This window comes from Corvus brachyrhynchos, unplaced genomic scaffold (genome assembly GCF_000691975.1).
Source record: "Corvus brachyrhynchos isolate BGI_N302 unplaced genomic scaffold, ASM69197v1 scaffold7, whole genome shotgun sequence".
Classification (NCBI taxonomy): domain Eukaryota; kingdom Metazoa; phylum Chordata; class Aves; order Passeriformes; family Corvidae; genus Corvus; species Corvus brachyrhynchos.
The window spans coordinates 2,840,243-2,864,137 of record NW_008239054.1 but is presented as its reverse complement, the minus strand read 5'-3'; the positions used below and the strand labels follow the sequence as shown (position 1 = coordinate 2,864,137).

Below are 23,895 nucleotides of genomic sequence, written 5' to 3'. Positions count from 1 at the left end.
CTTTTCCCAACCCTGAGCAGAGCCCTGGCCTGGGCTTGAGCTTTGCAGGAGGGGAGAAGTTCTGCAGGTGGGTAGTGAAGCCTTTTGCTTTAGACACAGGCAGATCTCTGCTTTTGTCTCTAACAATTATTTTAAGCTGCAGAGAAATGCTGTAGCTGCAGAGACCCCAGTTTGATGATGGGGTTTTAGATGGAGGGCGCAGGGACAGATATTTGCCATTTTTTTCAGTCTCTCACTCCAGTTAACATGGAGCTGTCTGATAGTTGTACTGTCAAGGCCCACATTCAGGCTCAGGACTGAGTTACAACAGTTCTGCCTGTCTCTGTTTGTGCTCTTAGCCCAGGGAAAATGCAAGGGAAGTTGATTTAATAGAGTGGGTTTCAGCAGAGTTGCCTTACCTTTGCCTTTTCCCTGGTATTAGAGGATGTACATCAGCTATTTTTGGTGCTCACAGGACCCAAGTAACTTGAACATGCAACTGCATGTTCAAGCCCTAAGGTGTCACCTCTGGAAAATATAGGGGGAAAAATAAATTTTTCATGTGGAGTCAAGCACAGAAATATAAATGTTTTATGCTAAAACCTTGACATTTTAATTTCTGTTTTAACAGGAAAAGTTAAGAAACTGCTGGATTTACTTTGTAATAGCTAGATTTTAAAAGTGTAGAAGTTTCAAAAGTCTGCCTTCTTTAAATACTGTTTGCAGTGTACCCCATGGACGCTAAATGCTGTTATTTAGAAACAGTGTGGTATGCCCTGTGAGATCTGCCTTGGAGCTGATAACATATATTTGTGTATGATAATCCTGAGGCCTCAGCACTGCTTCAGAAAAGATGGAATTCAGCCTGTCCTTCTGTTAGGGGGTGTTCTGAGGTGCAGGAGAAAGGGGAGCCCAGTTGAATTACACGTTAATTTGTCTTGGCTTTCTCTTGCCTTTCCTACTGCAAGTGATCTAAGCACAGCAGTTATCAGATGATTTTTTTTTTTTGCATTCTTTGCAGTGAAATAAATATGAAAACATTTTATAAATATGAATTATATTTATCCAAAATAATGATGAAAGTAATTTTTTGTATTGGATGAGCAAGCAGCTGGAGGGCTGTGTCCAAGAAATATCACCACAGTTGTGTATTTGTGCCTGCATTGCAGAGACAGTAAAGAATTTATTTATCTTCAGCTGAAAAGTCTGAAGTGATAATTACGTCCCTGTGTTTATCAAACATCTGCAATTTTTTCTGTTTCAGTGAACACAGCTAGTGCCTCCCACTGGTTATTTGCAACCATCCCTCTGAATCAATGTCATGAAGAGCTGAGATTTTTAGAGCATAAGAATGCAGTTTGATATTGTGGAAATAACTGAGTCACATGCTGCCTGATGAAATGCCAACCATAGGGTACTTCAGTCTGAAAAATTTTGCAAAAGCAGTACTGTAGTAAAAAAAACCCCAAACTCAAAACCAAACCAAGCAAAAAACCAAAAAAAGTATCTGAAAACATTCCATGTCACAATTTTGTGAATAGATTGAATGTATTTTTCACAAGGTGGTGAGGAAGAAAAATTGCTATTGAATATGGCTTTCATGAAGAGTTAGACTTTCTTCAGAAGTTGTTTTTTATACAAGTGCAAAGTAGAGCTAAGGCTATGTAAATACACTAGATTTTCTTTTTTAAAGACATTTTTTCTCTTAATCTAAAATAAGTTGCTGCATTTTCCCTAATTAGATACAGTGCAATTACTATTTCATATATGTTTTTAAAACATTCAGTAAAATTTAAATAAGAAAACATTAAATACAAGTTTGAGAGTTTTAGGTAATGTAAGTAATAATGTAAAAAATATTTAAACCCCCCTCCCAAAAAAAGCCATCAAGCACCCTATGGAGAATCATAAGTGAGAATTGGGTTGTGAGCTGTAAAACCTGCCTGCAGAGGCACATGGCAGCACAAAGGAGCACATGGCGGCACACAGAGGCTTGTCTCCTCCAGACCCTGAGAAGAAAAGGTGTTACACAGCAGACCCCGATGGAGAAGAGCTTGCCAGGAGCTGCCGGACAAGTGAACAGTGAGTGATCACCCCGTAAAAAGACATTGAGAAAGTGGGCTGCTGATGTGGCAACACGGGATAAGTCACATAGTGAAGATTACCATATAAAGAAATAGTGTGCCTTGGAAAAGTGTCTAAAACCAGCTTATTACTTTGAATAAAGGATTCAGATTCCCTGCCGGTCTGGGTCCACGATTCAATCGCCGACACCATCCTACCCTAAAACATAAGGATGTGAAAACCTGCATATTTTAACCAAGTTAGAGACTCTGTTGCATCAGCACCTGTGACACACAGTGAGCACATTCCACATTTGGAATGTTTCATGTAGGATGGATTATCAGATTCCTTCATTTTGAAACTTCCATTTTTTCTATGCATGTACTTGTCAGACAGGAATTTGTATAAAGATTGAAGTAAATAATTCATCTACCATTTAAGAACAACTTAGCAAGTTTTAAAAGATTAAAACCAGATAGGAGTCCATCAATTTAAATATGTTCAGCTTGACAAACTTAGTTTCTCAGAACAAATAGGTGAAATGAAGTTAACTGCTGTCTTACAGCCTTGATTTCCTATACATTGTGAAGGAGGAGGTGTATAGGAAGGTGGAAATAAGATCTGATTTTGGTAATATTTTCCTTGGAATCAATTCAAGCCTACAGCTTTAAGATCTTGGTTCTGGGAAATGCTGAGCACCTGCGACTGTGAGCAATCAGTAGCAGCCAGGAGTGTTTTCCTTCCAGGAGGTCAAGCTCTCTGTGACTATGCCTTCTCCGCAGTGAAGAACGACGCATGAATGGGTTGATAGAGTATGCATATGATGCAAAACCATTGAAGAGGTAGGAATGAGTCATATTGGGTATTATTACATAAGTATGCATAGTTGTTTACTTTTTGGGAAAATGCAGGCACAAATCCAGTTTGTTAGGAGAACAGAAGCATCCTAAGAAAATAACTGCACATTTTCATAAAACTGTGAGGCATTTCTTCAATTGAAATGTGGAGAAATGTGCTATTTACCTTATGTAAAGCATTTGTGACTTTATTCTCCATTCTGAATGCTTCATGATCATCCAATAGGCAGTGGGGATGATTTGCTCATGGCAGTGTGTTACAAGTAGGTAGGAGTCTCAGGGTGATGATATAGGATAGGAGGAAGAAATCTAGTGTTTTCAGGCAAATATTTTATTTTCTGATGAAACAATCACTGCCACAAGCAGTGACAATCCAGAGATGCCTTCCAGAAGCTGGTGCAGAATATGCTGATGAAAAAACAATTCACTCCCCGTGGCACACAGACTCTAGCAAATGAATCACCACTGAAAGCCTGCGCTTAACAGAGTAGCTATCTAAGTTGATGTTAATAGCAGTCATCAAGGCCTTTAAAGTTCTTAAGTCCACTTTGGTGGATATTGATTTGGATAATAAATATTTCCTTAGGGAAACACTTGATAAAAGAGCTTAAGGCAAGGGGAAGTGATTTTGCATGGCAGTGAATGTGAAGAAAAAGAATATTTAGCCAAACAGCAATCTCTGTGATCAGCTGTGTTTCTGATTTTTTGTGCTGTCACATCTGAAGTCTTTGGGTACCTCCCCTGGAGTCTGGAAGTGCTGCTGCTCTCAGGGTGATTCTGCCCTTCACAGGAGAAAGGCTGCTGCTGTTCATGTGTGACCTTCCTGAGCTCGTCTGGGAGAACAAACAGCCCATGTATAAACTCAGGGCTGCAAAGGCTGCTCTTCAGAAGGGCTCTGCCTCTGTCAGTGGGGGCTGCGAGGGTGCTGCTCTGCAAGAGAGTAACGTGCCCAGAGGCAGGAGCTCTCTCCGAGGTTCTTCCAGCACCCCCAGACCTTCAAGCCTGAAGCTCCAGTCTCCCACTGCTCTGACGATATGTGGCAAAAATTAGGAATCGTTATGGACAGACCTGGCTTCAAGTTTAGACTTGTCCAGTAGCCCAGATTCTGCCACATCAACCATCAGAATCAGGTTCATTGCATGCTGCATTTATGCCAGGATGCTGGGATAACAAGCATGTTTGAAGAGTGTGCTGAGAGAGGCACTAGCAAATAGAGGAGAAAACAAGTGATTGGTGAAAGACTCTCTTATGAAAAAGAGTGGCTTCTGTGCATGTTTATTTGGACCTGTGCTTTAGTTTGGTCTTACAATACTTAAATTAGAGCTACATAAAAATACTTCTTTTTTCTGTCCCCTCTCACCTTCTACTGCAGCCCAGATCTGCTTGACATTTTTCAGATGCAAGATGAGCACTGCCCCTGAGGCCTGTGCAGTCTTCTCTGTGCTGCTGGAACAGGCAATGGTGTATTTGAGGAGGGTGAGGACGGTGTCACTGAAAGCAGAGATGGAGCTACGCTGGAAGCGTTCCTTTAGTTCACCCCCTTTCAGTACTCATTTGCTGTTACTCAATCGCCTGAACATGGGCTTTTTTGTTTAATTCCACACCCCTCCCCTTTGTGTTGCATTCCAAACCTATTGATGTGCCAGGTGCTGTGAGGGCCCCTATTCAGATCAAAATGACTTAAAAGACTCTGAGTGTGTAGGATTTGAGGGAAACTGGAGCTTGGTGGGAGCGATGCCCAACAGCGCAGCCGGGAAGACCCCAGGGAATTGTGACTGAAACGGGTAAGTAAAATGTGAATGCAGCGGAGTGTAAGAAGATTTCTGAAAGATGAGTTTTGGTACACTGCTGGTGTAACTGGAGAGACTTGAAGGAGTAGTTAAGGCCTGGCATGTTGTAAAGACACTCTGATAATGGGGTTAAGGGATTAACTGATATGCCAGCAGTGACAGGGGACAATAAGTGATTATTTTCAGCATGTCGGCCAGATGAGAGAGAAATGGAACAGGTGTGGAGACTGGAAAGGAGGAAACAGATACAGAGCAAGACACAAATAAAGAATTTAGAGGTGGAAAAATGGAAAAGAGGTGGATTTTTTAATTCCAGGCAATTTTTGAGTTATGTTTAGAATCGAAGAACAGAGGCAAAGCTTGTGGCATAGTTTATATCCTTCAGAATAGAATGTTTCATTTTTTAAAGAGATATATGTGATACGCAGATGTATTTTGAGTAAGGTGAAAACCAGATTTTGTATACAGCAAGTTTCAGTATGGTGAATCTCTCAGCTTTCAGGTTCTTGAATATTTCAGGAGGAGAGTAGAGAAAAGAGGAAGACTAACCATACATTTCAAATCAGTTACCTTTGATATGTTTTGAAGAGGGAAGGAAAGAATAAATGTCAACCTTCAAATAGGAGTTAAGCATGAATAGTTTACAGGCTGCATCTGAGTAGAGGTATATGCCAATCTTATTAGGGAAGCAGCTGACTCATATCTTTGTCGACAGCATAACCTGACCATTACTAGAAAGCACCTTGATAAAAAGAACCTGCCTTTTGCAATTCTTCTATTTAAGTGCATTTCAGTGAGCACAGAGGACTGGATGCAGCTGTGTCAATGCTGGGAAAAAGAGAGGAGAGAAGGTATTGTGGATTCATTAACAAGCACTCAATCCAACTTTGAATATACCAAAAATGCTGATGGGAGAGGGAGAAGAGGTGGTGTGAGTTTGGGTTAGACCTTGCCTGCAGGATTGTATCCACAATCACAAGTGATCACTGCCTCAATTTTCCATTTTTACACAGGACTTGGATGCCTTGAGGAATCCTCTGAGATGACATTTTATACACCTTTTCAAAGGCAGCAGTAGCTTGGGATGAGTGAGACCTTTGAGGGTTTGTGAAACTGTTCTTTGAAGTCACACGAGCAGATTGATTTTGTGACCTTATAATAAAAAATATCTGGTATGTACAAAAGCCCTGTAATAGAGTTGACAGAACTAGAGACAGTCATGGAAGTAGAATGTAACAGCTAGAAGGTAAAAGTAAGAAGTCATTAGGGGAAGTTATAGCTCAAGAAATTGCACTTCTTCCATTCCTATGGCAGGCATTGTTACCCATTCTTGCGATTGTTATGTCAAAGTGGTTGTTTTTTTAAACAACAATTGAAAACAAAAGAAAATAAAGTTTTGAAAGTGATAATAATGAGAATTTACAAACAATATTGAAATTAATAAAATAAGGCATTGTAGGGAGCAGTTCTTAAATTAATCATCGTACTACAGCCGGTCTGTACATGGCTTGTACACTTTTCCATGAATCATTTAGGCTTTCCTTTCTTCTCTTCGAGTACAAGGTCACGAGATCAGGCTGCTGCTTTTTTGAGACCTTTTAGAGTCCTAGAGTCCCCAGTTTTCCATCTTGGGTTGTCACCTGATTCTCCAGTCATGTCTGTTTTCATGGCAACTTTACAGGGTACTCCAGTTGTCTGGCTTTTTTTTTTTTTTAATATTTTTTAAATTTTTATTTAATAACTGCTGTTTCCTCTGCAAGTTGTACACAGTATTATTTACCTGACATGGAGACAGCTCTTGGGACTCCAGATTATAGTGACTTCCTTTTCTCTTGCTTGTTTGTTTTGTTTTGGATGCTTGTAGAGCCCTAATGTGTTTCTCGCAACACATTCTTATTTCCTGTTGAACACAACACCAGCAGTTGTTTCCAGTTTCCAATGCAAGCATCATTCCTGATGTTCAGACCTTCCAGTGCTCAGTGAGAGGCTTCATTTTCTCCTGACAGACTCCCTCAGACTGTTCATTGGCCCTGCACTGTGTGTACCATGTAGGTATGGACCTGTTCTAATTCAGTAAGCCTGTAAATGTTAAAAGCAACGCTAGTTCACCTTTGCCATTTACCCCCATGTTTTACTTCATTCCCCTAGTGAGGGTTAGCTCACTATGACAAACCCTCCCAACATGTTTTGTGACAACCTTTTCCTTGTTTACATCACTGTTTCTGATACTACATTTATCCAGCTGTGCGTTTATCCAACCCAAGCATCCCAGTGGCTTTCAGGCTGAGCTTGTGCTCAGCTGCTGCTGCAAACTTGCCCACGGTTCTCACTGAAATGTTCTTCTTGGCCTCCCACTGCTATCTCATTGGACTCTTAAATATTGTCAGATGATTCCAAGTGTACTAACATGTGTGAGAAGAATGCTTGTTCTTTGTTAGTGCTCTATTTACTATAAATGTATAAAAACCACGTTTGTCTGCCACTTTGCTGCTCAGTTCTTTAATTTAATGTGGCGGATTTTTTTCCAAAACTTCTTACAGTGTCTAACACCTAGAAAATATTAATGTCACTCAAAAATGTATTTTGGTGTTCTTTGTGAGTCACTAGCAAGTATATGAGCTACTTCTTGTGCCTGCAACCACCCTGTTGTGCTTTTCTATGTGTTGGCTCAAGTTCACTTTTACTTGTTTGATTTCTGTTAGTCTCCTGCTTTTTTTGCCCTACTGTGAGCTAATGAGAGGAGGTTTGACCAACTGAGTTTTCCAAATAAAGCTTTTGTGAGGATCATTATCAAAAGGCTTCAGGAACACTAAATAAATTTGTCTCAATTTCACCTTCAGAATCATCACTCTTGTGTATCTTCTTACATGCTGGATAACTCAAAAGATATTTATTTATTTCTTCACTCTTGATTTGGATTAGGGTACTATTTTATTTAGACAAAAAATTTGGCATGGTCACAGAAGATTTTGTTTCAACTTTCTCTGAGAAGTTTGGCTTAAATTTTCTGGGTTTTTTCCTTAAAAGAAAGAAAAAGACAAAAAATACTTGCTCCACAAGAAAGTTGTTTACACACATTTGTGTAAGGCTTAACTGCCCTAAAAATAATGCTCTGTGACACTACTGGCTTCCTCCCAAGGCCAGAATGAGGGACACAGATAACTGACTTATTATACATATTTTAAGACGTGTGAAAAAGTATATATTTTTGAGGCTTGGCAAATTTGACAGGTGAGGCATCAATTTTTGGAAATGCTCTCTGTAGATATTTTTGCACTGTTTCTAAAATTATTTGTGACACTCTGGGGAGGATTGGGGGGTTGATGAGATAATTGGCTGTTAAAAATTGCATGCATGAGTGCTGTAACTGTGACGATGGAAATCTCTCTATTGCATGACCATCTTTTTCTATAATATACCTTGGGTTGACAGTCTTATTTTCCCACTATCATGACAGAATCGTGATGGCAAAGTCATGTTTCAAGGGTAATCACATTAAATTGATTTGGTCAGAATGTTTCAAGTCTTGCTTCAGCTGGCCTTCGATGGAAAGAAGATACTGAGCTAAAATCAATATTGTTTACTTTCTCAATTATCATGTGTAGATTCAAGTCTAAGCTTTTGCAAATCAGCTGCAGCAACTCTTAGAGATCCAGTCACCAATCATCCATGAAGACACACTGCCTTTTCCCACATTCTTGCTTTTGGTAGAAGGGAACAGAGAAAATGAACTTCATCTCTAAGTGATGCCTACCTGAGAGCAGTTATGAATGTACTGGAAGTGTTGTGACACATTTAAGCTATTTGTACCTGTAAGTTGAAATGTAACTTCTCTGTTTTCACAGCCACCGTGCAGTTTAATTGATAAATGAAAAAACTAAATACAAAGCCACCACCTTATATTCCTGGAGGCTTTGGAGTATTTCAGAGTAAATAAAGATCATTGCTGGGATGAGAGTCTTACTTATGGTTAAGGACCATAGAAATAAATTAGGTTAAAATGTGGTAGCTCTTAGAAATTTTCTTTACAAACTACAGTTTGAGGTTTGGGGGTTTTTTTCCTATTAAATCTAACTTTCTGGAAAGAAAGATGAATATGTGTGCAGTGCCATCACCTGTCTTTTGTTGATCTTATGGAAGAAAGAGCCGTAACATGGGTAAGGTGGCTCTGTGGTTTTTTCAAAAAACTGTCTGCAGTGATTTTGCAGGTAAGGTGAACCTGCAACACCAGCATATTTCTTTACTAGGTGATGTATTTTCTGACTCTTGTATCCTCTGATGGCCTTTTTTTTTTTGGCTCTGGCTGATCAGATCTCATCAGTACTTCTCTGGTGCTGCTGGGGGAGACCTTCAAAACTCTTGAGGACCTCTTTATTTAACTGAAAGCCCTCAAGTAGCACTCCTGGATTAATTTGCCTGTCAGCTATTGTGCAGCTCAGTGTGTGAAATGGTCTAAAAATCAGAAGATGATACCCTTCTTGCACTAATGATAGTTCTCTCACACATCACTTGTCCCTTTTTATTTAAGTGTGGATGTAGTGCTGGTAAGAGATGTTCTCTTGACAGGGTTGTGGAAGATTAACTAGAAAAAGTGACTGTCATACATAAATGTGCAAGCATGCCTAAGTATGTGAGAGGTGGAAGTTTAAGGAATTTTCTTAGAAACAGAAATTAGTTTAATCTCTGTGGTCCATGTAGGTCTGGTCTCTTCTGCCCGGTGTGCTAACTACTGCAAAGTGCAATGATGAGCTAGTTTTGAGACAGAAAAAACATATTGCATCCACATGCCACTACTTGGCCTTAATGGAAACAGAATTTAATCCTCACTGGCAGGTAAAACACACAGAGCTGGCTCTGAGGTGATTAGCTGTGCTCTTGGGACAACGCCAGTAACTTTTCAAAGAATGTTGAAGTTGTGTAGTTGAACATGGAATGCCAGAGGACAGGTTACTTCTGTAATCCTCACTCAAATATGGATCAACTTTCATAGTCACAGCCCTTAGTTTAAGGAGAACACAGCATGTTTTTCATGTCTAGCTGTCCTAGGCTTCTATCACTAGAGCTAACATAACTATAGTAATGTGTCGGGGTTTCTCTGTTGTGTGGGGTGCCTGTAGAGGATGTACCATTAACTTTGGTTCTGAGGTTAGGGATTCTGGTAGCCACCATGTTTCCATAAATGGTAGCTTCACTTCCTGGCAAGGTGTAGCGTGGTGACTGGAGCAGTGCTTACACACAGACTTGCAGCGTATACAGATCTGTAGGTATGGCCTACAGATTGTTTGTTCTGAAAGTAATATGGCAAAAGTCATTAGATTGGAGTCTCATTTCAGTCTCCAGTATGCCCAAAGTGTCTTTGGGCAACATGTCACTTCTCTGAGTGGGAAAATCTGTGAGACACCATTGCAGAGGGAGATACAAGCCTCACTACCCTATTTGTGTAGGCACCATGAGCAGAGGTGCCAGAGGCCTTTATACAGGTCTGTAGTGGGCACTGGGCAGCAATACCTGGCATCCTCCCCAGACTAGAGGCAGGGGAAATAATTTCAAACATTTCTGAAAAATGTTGTTTTCTCCCATTAAGCATTATGACCCTGTAAACAAGTACTGATGAGGGCAGGGTGAGCTCTTAAATGGGTATTCTTTAAAGTGAAAGTGGGGCCCTCCAGCACATCATTACTGTAAAAACATTATGTTTTTAACTGGTCGCCTTTTGCTTCCCAGAGCTGAACAGCATGTTGTGCCGGCGCTTTCTTCTTTGTGCTTTACTTCCTTCTCTGAAACCCTGTAAAAATATATCTATTACATATCCTCTGGCAGAAGGTTGATTTCCTGTGGCTTGTCCTGCCTTGTAATATGTGTATCATTGTCCTGGAGCCCTGGTCCTATCAGCAGGTTGTAAGTAGTGAGCTCTCAAGATTCTTTTTATGGCTCTGTGTCTTCTAAAAGGAAGTGGAAGGTAACGATTTTCTAAATGTTTTTTTCTCCTCTCTTTAGATCCATTTCCACAAAACAAACCCTAGAGCCCATATAATAAACTTTTCTGAATTGCAGAGTTCAACCACGTTGTCTATGTGCCAGAGAGATGTGGGGGCTGGAGAAAGAAGGGTAGAGTAAATATCTAGGGAAGATAAGATTAATTCTCTATTTGGAACAGCAATTACTCAGGCTATGGGTAAAGAATCCAACAGGGTGGGCTAAAACAAAATTGAATATCAGTTCTCAGTGGAGCTGGATGGTTGTTAAATTGTAGGAGCAATTTCTGGACTACAACCACAACTACCAATGCAGGCTGTGAGTGCCTGTAGCAGAAAAGTAGTGAGAATATTATGTACCATTCTTGTTTTGTTGGTTACGGAATGAAAACTTGGCCAAGTGTTGGTTTTCTTTTAAAAATTAACCAAACACTGAACAAACCCCCAGTATTAGGACAGTTCATCTTGAGGAATTAATAGATTATAACTGACTCACACGTACTTATCTGCCAATTAATTTCTGTTCAGTGTGAGCATTTCTGTTTGACAGCTGGAGAGCAACAGTGTTGTGGGTGGATACTGGCAATTCCTGCACCAGGGCACTCCTGCCATTCTCCATAATTCCGTGCGGGTGCTGGATGCTGTCCCTCAGCCGTGAGAGAGCTTCCTCTAGCAGCTGTCCAATCTCCTGTGGAACCCATCCAATCTGAATAGAAAAAGAATGTACACGTTCCCAGGCCTTGGATGGTCCCATGCAGGCAGTAAACAGGGTTACAAGCAACCTATATGTGTGCGGTTTCCTTGAAACCTTAACCTCAGTTACACGCAACCAAGGTGAGTCTAATGACAATCTGTGAGGCGTTTTGTGACTACTTCACTCTTATCTACAGTGGATAATTAGTTAGGCTGGAGTTTTCCCATTCACAATTTCATCATTCCAACTGGTATTTTTCTCATATTTGAATTTTAAGAAGTTCAGATTTTTTTTTTTAATTAGGAAAACTTCCTCTGTACTCTGTATAAATCAAGACAGGGATGAAATTTGAATAATTACCATTTAAATCTCCTTGAAAGTGACCTGTTCTCACTGTATTTTGAGGCTGTATCTTGATTAGATAAAGATAACTGAAACTGGTGGGGTCTAGGCATGAAGATGAAGGAGACAGGTTGGTGTGTCTTGTGCTGCTTTGGGGAGCACGATGGTGGAGGTGCTGAGGATCTCAGCAGTGCACACAAAGCAGAAGTCTGGGATGAACCCTGGAGGCTGGAATGAGCTCCTGTTATTAACCACTTGTCTTAACTGCTCCTGATCTCCAGCCCATTGTAGTCTCTCACTTTTCTGGTGGGCAACTTAGCAAGGAGGAAAGTAATTAACTTTCTACTTTTGTGATTTCTCTACTACTGTCCATAATGGAGCCCATGAAATCATAGAATATCCTGAGTTGGAAGGAACCCACAGAGATCATCAAGTGCAATTCTTAGTCCTGCACAGGACCATCCACCAAGAATCACCCTCTGGGTGAAAAACCTTTTCCTGATATCCAAACTACACCTCCCTTGACTCAGCTTCATGCCATTTCCTGGAGTCCTGTCCCTGGTCACAAAAGTGAAGAGATCGGTTCCTCTCCATCCACTCCCCCCTGTGAGGATGTTGAAGACCACAATGAAGTCTCCCCTCAATCTCCCCTTCTCCAGGCTAAACAGACCAAATTACCTCCATCACTCCTCATAAGGCTTCCCCTCCAGACCCTTCACCATCCTTGTGGCATCCTTTGGATGCTCTCTAATAGTTTAATGTCTTTCTTATATTGTGGCACCCAAAACTGCCCTCAGCACTCGAGGTGAGGCTGCCCCAGTGCAGAGCAGAGAGGAACAATCCCCTCCCTTGCCCGGCTGCTGATGCTGTGCCTGATGCCCCCCAGGACACACTTGGCCCTCCTGGCTGCCAGGGCACTGCGTGATCAACTTGCCATCCATCAGGACCCCTAGGTGCCTTTCTGTGGTGTTTCTCTCCAACATCTCACTCCCCAGAATCTGACACTAGCCCTTGTTAAACTTCATACTGGAAAGAGTCACTGTACCACATTACCTAGGAGCTCCTCTAGTAGAGGCAAGAGCTTTAGTCATATATAAGACATGAGAATGAGGTCTGTGACCAGATTATTGTAGTTTTATCCTGGTTCTAATACTTGCTCTTCGAAGAGCTGACCCAATCCTTTTCACTGCCTCAGTTTTGCTAATTTTAAAATAGGTGGGAGTTTATTGACTTGTGGAGGATTATAATGGCTTCATACTCGGAAGATTGTTATGACATGCTTGGATCTCCTGCATACACTTTGAGAATGACACTGAAAAAGTGGAGATAGGGTTGCAAAGCATGACTGGGAAACTGTAAGATACATCTTCCAGCGAAGGACTTACAGAACTCCATTTGTTTAACTTCATTGCACAGAAAGGTGACTAGATGAGTGAATTTCACAAGCCCTTTTATGAGGAGAAAATGCTGGGTTCTTAAAAAGCCCTTTTATCTTGTGGAAAGAAGCATAACAAGAAGCAGGGGCTGGGAGTTAAAGTCAGACAAAATCTATTTGAAGGAGACACAGTTGCGTTTGGGGGACAATGGACATGATTTTAACAGGGAGAGCAGTTAACTCTTGGGATAAACCGACAAGCTCTTGAAGTTTTCAACAAAGAATGTGATGCCTTGTTGCAAGATGTACTGTAGCAAAATATAAATGGCTGGGTTGAAGCAGGCTTGACAGGCTTTTATTGTATAGCAGATTGAAGTAAATTATCTAGTAGTCATTTAAGATTTTAAAACACAGAGTTCTGTGCAGATAACACATCTCTTCATCCATATGTATGCATGCAGTAATTTTAAAACAGTAAATATTGAACTATATGTGTAGATTGTACTTCTACAACATTTAACATCTTTTCCAAAATATACAGTGCAGAGCAGACACATGCAATTTTTATTGATTTAATTTACATATGTAATAAAAAATATCCCTTTTGGGTATAAAGATAATTGTAAAAATGGAAATATGGTGTTAGTCAGAAATACCTGGGTTTCTAGCACCTGCAATTACTTTAATTGATATTTTTGCTGTAAATTTTCTTTCTTCTCCATTAGGCTTCTCATGATAAAATAAAAAACAAAGCCAAGCAAAAAATTATGGCAGGTCAAAACATGTATTTGAGTTTGAAATAAAGGCATTTTTCCAGTGCTCAGCACTGGAGCTCTGAAGGGCAGAGAGTGTATTCACTTTGGATTATGGGTGCTTTTTTCCTTTCAATATCAAAACACAATCTGAAAGTGTAATAAACAAAAGAATCAGTCAAATAAGCCCTGTAGTTTTATGACTTTGAGGATAATCTTCCTCTGGTTCACTTGTGCTTTTAATTAATGTGACAGTTATTTTATTTCGTTGTCTTAAAAAAAAAAGTAAGGGCTCAAGATGGAGCACCCAGAGTTCATGCACAGATTTTTGGTTTAAGCTAAGAAACTATGAATATCAGAATTGCAATAACCTGGTTCTACTTTCATTGTTAACAACATACACTAACCAGAGTGCTGCTACCTGTTGCTCAAAGGTTTCTTCATCCGGCCTGTTCTGCAGACATTTACCACTTTTCTAGCGGCACCCAGTTGGCTCCCCAATGACAGGAATGCAGTATAATTACCCCAAACACTGGAAATGTACTCTCCAGAAGTGCTCTGTTCTTCATCCTGCCTGCATTTTAGGGCACCCCCTGAGCACTGGTGCTTTTGGAGGTCCTGAATGATGCAGACTGCATGTATGGAGCAGGTTTTTTCATTCTTTTTCACTAAAGCAAACAAGGTGCTTGTGTGGAGGTAGCTTTGGATGTTTAGAATTTGAAGGGAGGATTTTGCGATATAGTACAAAATGTGCTGGGTTGTGTCTACAGTGAAAAATTTGGGAGGAGCTTGGTACTTTCCATGTCAGCTTTATTGCTTTCTTTATAACAGAAAAGTAGTGAAGATATCTCTCCATTAACAGCAGCAGACATGGACATTTCAGGTTAAGACATAAAAGAAGGAGGGAGAGGGAGCCCTGGCTATGAATAAAGAGGAATCCAAGAACTGATGATTGTGGGTCCGTGTGTGGATACATGTACGTGCACATGCACAAGCACAGAGGTCAGAACAGTTGATGGCTTCTGCAAAATAACTTTTTGCAATTGAAAAAGCAAAGAATGCTGGCACCTGGGGGAAAGCCAGAGGTGAAAACAAAACATATTTTTCATTGTTCATGCAGAGCATTTTGAAGAAGAAAGAGCAGCAGGGAAGGTTTTGGCTTTGCAAGCAGACATAGAAACGTCTGTCAGCTCATAATGAACCTGCTTTCGCCTTGCTTTCCGCCTGAGTTGTCAGTGCTTGTGTTTCCCTTTTTCCTTCCCAGCTGAACTTCTTCCTTGATCAAAACTCCTCTTTTATTTTTAAACTTTTAATTCCTGTAAATGACTGGAAGCTCTCCAGCACAACTTGGCTAAAGCCAGAGGGGACTGAAAGCAAAGAGCAAGGACAGACATGAGGACAAATTACAGACACTTGTGGGACACTCCTTTAAAGCAGTAAGAAGCAACTCTCCTTCCTCTCCTTGCATTTTAGCTCTTTCCAGTTTTTTCTAAGGAGCAGAGAATTTGATTTTACATCCCAGTGCAGGAAGAGATGTCAAGGAGGCAAGGAAAGACCTTGGCAGTGCAAATAGCTTAGATGTTTTTAAAGGATGTGAATACTTATTTTTAGAAAGTTAAAATAATTCATTCATTATGATTGAGGCAGTTGCACGTAAGATTTAGACTGAAATGACAGGTTTGAATGCAAAAACATTAGGACTCAGCCAAAGGGCACTGTCACCTGAACAGTTTATGCCCAAATAACATGGCATCTCAATATCTACCTGGCAAGAAGTAACAGGCAGTAGTAGTTTTTTGCTGTGCATGACTGGATGCAAAGAAAGGCAGTCTGCCCTGTAACCAATTTAGGCCCCTCTTTGCTCTTACCTGAGGCATGAAGTGTACCAGGCAGATGGAGAAAACAGACTGGGGAGACAAGGTACTCGGGCTGTTTGCGTTGCTGATGCTGGTGTTGCATGACCTGTCCATCCAAGATTCTCCCTCTGTGAGAGATTCATGGATGAAGGATAAATGCAACAGTTCCTAGTGATGGGAAAACCTAAGAGTCTGTTACCATTAAAGCAACAAAAAGGTATTCCCTCTTCTTCGAGCATCTTTAAACAGTAGCTCTATCTCAGTAATTTGGTGTGTCTAATCTGTCATATTTTCACTTGCTCTTGAACCACTTTTTCATTTACTTTTTTAGCATAGTTTTCATGTGTACCGGCTCAACTATCTCCATTTAAAGAATGCTATTTTACTAGTATTCCTTCCAATGTATTGGCAAGAGAGAAGGAGACAGTCATACCGATGTTAGCTGGAGAGCAGCTCCTTTTCATCATATTAGTGAGATACCCTTCAAAGTATGGTCCAGCTTTTGGATGGCTCTCCATTCTTGTACCAGCTTTATAAAGGGACATGATAACCTTCTCTCAAAGACTGTCAAAGTCAAGCTAGGCCTGGCGTGAAGGAGAAGTTAATATATTTATAGGAATGTTGAAATTTATTAGACTGTAGAATTAACTAGCCTTAACTTAAGGAGACATTGTCAGCTTAAATCTCACCCATCGTTAACATCTTGTATAAATAAGCTGTAAAAAATACTATGCCTGATAGGGGGAAAAAATCTTCTCTTTTTAAAATAAACAAATGCAGGCATTTCCCTGAACTGTGTGAAAACCCAACGCACAAAGGACTGACCCTATGTTGACAGTAAGTGTCAAACAGAAGTGAAATGAATTTTATGTCTGTGCTGAAAGAAATGCAGTTAGTTTAAAAAGAAAAAAAAAAAGAGGAAAATACTTCCTTTTGGTGAGTAACGGTCCTTGAACATCACTGCTACTCTGCAGTAGTTTCACAGTCCTACCTCTCTGTGTGGTGTCAGAGAATGTCAGATACAGCAGGTTATTAATAAAAATCTGTTTCCTGAACTGTCCTATCAGTGGTGTAGGCCTCTCCCATTCCCTGAGGTTAGGATAAGCCAGGTGTTGTGCACAAGCAACAGCATCCCACAGTCAGCCCTGGTCTTGTTTTATCCTTGCTACAAGGTCAACAACAGTGCTGTAGATCAGATCTGTGCTAGTTGCTCTTATATCTGTGTTCTGCTGAGCAGCTGTGCCTGGTCATGGGATGAGGAATGGACCACATGGCAGGTCCTGGACTAGGTATCTCTACTCCAAGATGCCAGGTAAAGGAGATCCTTTGAAGATACAGTGCATCCTTTAGTCACCACTTAGTAAGGTCTCCCTACTATCGTCTTGCGAGTCTCCCTAGCAAATTGTCCTATGTCTTTTAGGTGAATAAAGCTTTGAAAGACATCAAGGCTGTAGTTTTTGTATCCAAAGAGCTGAGAGATTTGGTAATGGTACTAGATCTGTATTGTTACTGTGAGGGATGGCTACTCTTGATATCCTGGCACTGCTATCCTTTTTTAGATTTTTCCATTTCATCAATGTCTGCCTTCACCTCCAAATGATACTCTAAAGAAAACTGTCTCTCTTTGACTGCAGAGGGTCAGCTTCTGTCAGCTTTGTTATTCTTCCTCGGCATTTCACACATAGGAGACGACTAGAGGCTTTCCTACCAAGAAATGCACTCCCACATGTTTCTGCCCAAGCATCCATGTAACTCTTAGCTTCAGCCAAGATGTTTGTAGGATATTTGAGCTATGCTGCTGGGTCTGTGAATTGTTTTCCAAGAATGCTGCCATTATTTGAACATGCCTAGTGTGTTCAGATCAGGATCAGTGAGTGTATCACAGTGTGACCATAGGCCAGCCAAGAAGTACTTCCTGAAGGGAAGAGTATGGAGTTACCAAAGGTCCTCTGCTGCTAAAATGCCTAAGACTGCTGTCACCCCGACAACTGTAAAGAGGACATGATTTGTCCTGGCCTGGATCTGAATCTTAATGTGATTCATGGCACAGATTGATCTATCAAAATTACGTCAGTGAAACACTATGCTCTTAGTGTTCTTCACTAAGAGTTAGAAAAATGAATGTTCTGGGTTTTTCCTCAACAGGAAAGATATTTTTATGTGCAGAGTTCAGTTCTCAGCCCTGTCAAAGACTGGACAGATGCTTAGCTTGCCTGTAAAATAGAGAGAATGATCCTGTCAGTTGTCCAAAAGAACTGTGGGGCCAAAGCAACTGCACATATTCAACAACAAAGCAACATATATACATATGATATAAAAATATATGTAGCATAAATATGCATAGCATATGTATATGTATGTGTGGAGAGGGAGACAGAGCACAACAGAGTTATTCAGCTTTTACAGCAGAGGTTTCAATTCAGTTCCTCCATGACATTTCTGAAAGAAGTAGCTGTCCTCCTGATGGGAAATGATTCATACTCATACCTGAAAAGTGTATGAAAATATCCCTGGTGAAGCAGCTCATCCCTTTGGTTAGCCTTAGATGGCTGGTGTTGAAAACTAATGATGGATGGGAATACACTGATAATACTTTAGAAAACTCTTCCTTTCACAATCTACCCTCTCAGTGAACATATACAACAGGAGGACATACAAGGACTGTCCTTTTAGTTCTGATTTTCACATCAGATAAGCTGCTTCCTCAAAAGCCTTGCGGCAGATCACATTTTAAAATTTAATTCTATTCTTCTCTTTCCAGAACGGGAAGCCCCTGTGACCCATAAGCTGGCAGAGAGCTGATGGCCTTTTGTGCAGCATTTAGCAAGTTTACGGTCAAATCCCAATGGCCCAGTAAGAAGCCCACAGCATCCAACTGTGAGACTTGGCTGTATGGCCTTCAGAGGTATTTGCCAGCAGTCATCTGAGTTCCCTACAGAGAATGAGGAGAAGGTTATGAAGAGCCTGAGTAGGTTGCCTTCTTAATAGATTCCCAAAATTTCTTCAGGTTATGTTCTTCATTGGGCTTCACCATTTTATGCTCAGAGCTATGTGCAAACTCATTTTTCTCCATTTGAAAGCAACCTTCTGTATTCCCAGCAAAGAACTTGTCGTACGCTGAAATGAATCAGAGGTGCCCAACATTCACATTAAAATACAATCTAGAATTGTGCCCTTTTCCTTATGGATAAGCTCTCATTAGATAGATGTGTGGTTCTTTTCCTTAGATATCTGCTGCTGTATGTCTTGGTTTCTCGAGTAGGTGAGTTAGACAGAAGGAAGTCTGCTGTTATTTTTCCAGGTTTTCCTTAGGTGCAGACAGAGTAAAAGTTGAAAGCTAATGCCAGAATATATTTGCTGTCATGTGATACTTGTTCCAAGTGACTGCTCCAAAAGGCATTTTGTTTTCTGTGACTGCAAAATCTTTGGCCATCTAATTTTTATATTGTTTTCCTTAAGGGAAATGTATGAAAGCAAAATGATCGTATGCTGGTATTTTCCATATAGTCACCTTTGGTAATGATTACTTGTGGTTATCGCATTCCCTCCTCTTCAGGTTTGCTGTTTAAATTATACTATTGCATACTTACATTCCCCTCTCAGCCTCTTTCTGCTAATGAAGGAGAAGAGAAGCTGTCAGGTTGTTCCAGAGAGGATGAGCATGAATTCTAATTTAATTCTAGCATAGCTGGCTTCCTGCGTGTCAGCACATTTTTATCATTACAGTGTGACCTCTCCCCTCTGAATGCAAGGAGGGGACTAGAGAAATCAGAGTAATTTTGCCACCCAGGCTGAGACCTTTCTTTCCTCGGTCTGCAGCAAAACAGAAAAATAAGCCAAAACCAGAATTTACACCCAGAAAAGCCAAATTAATATTTCATATTATGTGTTTTAATAGAAATAGAAGTACCCTAGATCTTAACAGGACAAAGGCTTATCTCTGCAGGCATGACTGATTTCAGAGTGTCACTAACGTGGAAATCACAAAACCTTTCTGGGAGGCAAAACTAGAATCATTCTGAAGAAGTTTTTGTTTGTGCTGTGATTTCTTAAAGTCACTATGGAAACTGAGCTCAGACTGTACTTCTTCCCCTCTCCCAGCCAAAACCATATCCCATATTCAGAAGAAGTGCTTTAGACCCATTTTGCTCTCCTCTTCTAAATAATACTTTTTGAGTTAAAAAGCCCAAATGGGCAAAATCTGTATAGCAAAAGATTACAAATGCACACTAAACACTGTTGCATGCTGTAGCCTGAAGCTGCTGGTGAATAGTCCTACTCAGTGACTGGCTGTTGTACTTTAAAGTAGAAATTACTATACTGTCTGCAACATGGGTAATATCCTGGTAGAAACATGTATGATCCCAAATGACTTCTTTCATGAGTGTTAGAGCCTTCAAATTATTTTTTATTTTCTCTCTTACAATTTAGTGATGTAGCTGTCTTACATCCATGTACACAAACCCCTGGAAAAATCATACAGCATTTAAATAGGTATGGTTTGGTTAATTTTGGGGGGTTTTGTCTTGTTGTTGTCTGTTTGGTTTTTGGGTTTTTTTGGGGTTTTTTTTTGTGGTTTTGGATTGGTTTTGTTTTGTTTTGTATTTTTTCTTTTTAATTAAGTCCATCATACCATTATCACCTCAGCAAAATAGAGGTTTGGCGTTTATTTTGTTGCAAGTTTTTCTTGCTTTCATCATATGCCTAAGTGCCTAAGCTTATGAACTGCTCCTGCCATAACACATATAATATGATCTGCCAGTGTCAATCAGAGATTTCCAGGAAGTCCTTGCTTACTGTAACCTAATTGTCTAATTCCTCCTTCAGTGCTGAATGTCATCTCCTCCTTGTAAACTCTTTGTGAGTTCATGTGAGCCTACATAATACAGAGCTGTAAGTGAGGACTGGTAATGCTTGTGGCATACACTTGTACTTTCTTACTACATATTATACCTTCAGTTCTCCCCACTGTGGCCCCACAGCCCATCTGGCAACACACTGGATTTTTTGGACTTGGTGTAGGTACCCATGTTGTACCCTTTAACCCTTATCCTTTCAATGCCCTAAATAACATTTTAATAACCAGTGTGATTAAAATGCAGAAGCAAGGTAAGCTAGGTAATTTCCTTGTACTGTGGGAAAGCTGGTATCAGGGAAGTTCTTGTGGCCTTAATGATAATTGTTCTCTTTCAGCTTCTGTCAAGGCTGATATTTTAACATCTTCTAGCAAGGTAGATTGTCTTACTTCCTGTGGTTTTCCTGATCACATGCAGCCTTTTTGGTATCATGCCCTGGACATTTTGCACGTATCCTGTTGTTGAGGACTGATTTTCCCACTGTTGCCTTCACTGTTTGTTATATTTGGCGGGAGGCCCTGGTGGTACTTTATTTTAGCTAAGATTTTTTCCACCTCGTTCATGAAACCTCAGAAGTATAGCACACACTTGATGATTTTTCTGTCTCAGGCATTTAATGAATTTTCCCTTACCCCCATATTAAATTTTTGTGACTTGGTCTGTCCTCTAATTACCAACATATTGAATGGATTTTTTCTTACTTGTATTGAACCTTTCTGCTTTTTCATTTTGAGTAGTAATATTTATAGCTACTAATGATAGCTGGATATTTATAAAATATGTAGTTAGTCCTGGGAGAAAGTTCTCTTTTTCCAGTTTTGTGTACTTTTATCCTCCTTAATGATCCCATTGCAAACTGTTGCCAGAAGCCCTGTAGGTGTACAACGCTGCATTCCAATTTCTTGCCAGAGTATAATCTAGTAGATAATCATAACCACCTTGCAAGATGAAAGTCAACTGTCTGTATGATAAGCTAGTCAGGGTGTCTGTGTGCTACGTCTTCTGAGGCTGCTGGTTACAAAACAGAAATAACTTGTGAGATGGGGTCCATCTGTTTTAATTTTGGTGATCAGTTTCAGTCCCCTGTATTCTTAAGCATAGCTAGAATCCATACGGGGACTCATGTGCTGGGACAGGGACTATTGAGCAATTCATTTGTGCTGATTTAGAAGAGCTAGTATGGTGTAAAGTGAGGAATTAACTCTAGTTTGTCTCATAAACACTAATCAATGTGAAGTCCCCTTCACCCTGTCATTGTCGTTTCTTATGTCTTGATCTGCTGCTTCTACAGGAGAGGTTCTTCTAGACCAATGATCAGACATCTTGCTTTTTATTTTCCATCCTCTTGATTTTTGTTTCTTTTTTTGTGGATTTCTTTTTTGTGTGTCTGGGGGTTTTTTTGTTTTGTTTTTGTTGTTGGTTGGTTGGGGATTTTTGTTTGTGGGATTTTTTTTGGGGGGTGGTTGGGGGAAGTGGGGGTGTTTGCTAATGAATAGGTGACAGCCAGAACAGCTTTAACTGAATATCTTTTGGGCTCATGAAAGCAGAACTGAAGATAGCCTAGCTGAGGTTGCCATGGACTTTAACTAGATCATTAAACTTTCATTTTTGTTTTTCAGTCATGTCTTTCTAATTGAATATTCTGCTTGGAATTCTTTTTGAAGTGATTTGAACAGAGGATCGAGACGTGCCAGATAGTAGATTAGAGGCATTATATTTGGAATGACTGAAAAATGCTTGTGATAGAGAAACCCACCTCTCGTAGGAAAAAACCCTTGTTAAATGAATGCAATGAGAAAGTTATTTCTTAAAAGATGTAAGATAGAAAAAAAAGAAAAAGAAAGAGAGAAATAATAGAGGCCAACAGTATCTTGTCTCACCTTAGCATGAAACAAAATCAGCTCAACCATTAAGTGCTTTAATTAAGATCCAAAGCAGTGATATTTGACATCAGTTGAAAGGGAACAAAATAACTCAAATGTTCCAAGCAGTGAAGCAGGAGGAAAAGACACCCCATGCTGAGAATCGTTAAGACCCAAAAGTAATTCATCACAGGCACAACTAGCCTTATTACAGGAAAGTTGCATTGTCTTCATGGTGCAGGCATCGATTCCATGCTAGGAAATGAACATAAAGGCAGCTTTAGTAGTAGTAAAAGCAAAAATATTAAATTGCTCCTGAAGATTGTAGATGTGCTGTTTACTCCATTAAGGAAGGATAATGAGACTGTTGAGGGAAGTCCAGCCAGCCAACATAAGGAATGTATTTTGTTAAATTCTAATTAAAGACTAATTTCTGCTGAACACTGTCCAAGCAATTAATTATTAAAATGAGGAAGCCCAGGGAAATAAAAGCAAAAAGACAAGATATATTTCTTCAGCTGTCAGAAGCCACCCAAAATTTTTGTGAGTTACTGTCCAGCTTAACTGTTTATTTACCACAATTACGTGCCTAGTAGCATAAAAGAGAGCTCATCTTTCTTCCTGCTGGGCTGTCTTGTTTCCCAGTTAGCTAAGGGCCTCATCCACTGCCAGTCATAGGCTAATGGGTCTTGCTAGAATGTAGAGAAGCTGAGCAGCCCGGGGCAGAGACAACACTGGCTTGTGGAGACAGTTCAGGTCTAAGAGGGTCAATGCCCAGCTCAGACTGGCTTGAACACAAGCTGGCTTTGTGTACAGACACTGTAACTGTTTGTGCTATGTTTTTCTTGGTGTTTCACAGTACCCAGGCTGTCCAGGTATTTTTGCTGTCTTGAAGTGAGGCAAAACTGGAAACACCATCATTCACCCCAGCTCTGATCATTAATTAGCAGTTTAGCTCACAAGCAAGTTTGCCTTAGTTTGCTAGACCATGGACACATGTGAACCTACTGGGGAGTTTAAACTAAGTTCTTATGCAGAGAACAACAGCAGTTCCAAATGATATCATGACAAATACATAGACAACAAGAGCCTCAGAACATGTTGACTTGGCTGTGATGTTTCTTCAAGATATAAGTGGAAAAAATTATGGGGAACTCAGCATTGAGATTTGATGGTGAGTATGGACAAGAATAAATGGGATTTCCAGATGAACACAGGTGAAGGAGCAGCTTGTGGAGCGGTGGGAGTGGGCCAAGTGCCCTTTGTGATTCTGGTAGATCTAAATATTTGGGGCACTCTTGTTAGAACTTTATTTGATTTAGGCAGTGAAGTTTGTAGAAGTGTGGGTTTTGCTTACTAACCTAAGCAGAGAGCTCTCTGTTCTTCCACAGGCCGCAGTGGTGGGAAGAAGTTGCTTTCAAAGTCAGTAGGCGTGTTAGATGTACTGTCCTGGACTGTCTTCTACTGTACGAGTATGGTAGAACACAGATCCC

The 23,895-nt window shown here is 40.3% G+C and overlaps 1 long non-coding RNA gene across 1 annotated transcript in view; it reads left to right on the top strand.

Moving 5' to 3' along the window:
* The first annotated feature begins 2,698 nt into the window (after positions 1–2,698).
* LOC108447862 overlaps positions 2,699–23,895 on the top strand; it is an 85,844-nt gene continuing 64,647 nt past the window's right edge. The window contains exon 1 of the long non-coding RNA XR_001863563.1: positions 2,699–2,885. This is a non-coding gene — a long non-coding RNA (uncharacterized LOC108447862). The remainder of the gene's footprint in view (positions 2,886–23,895) is intronic.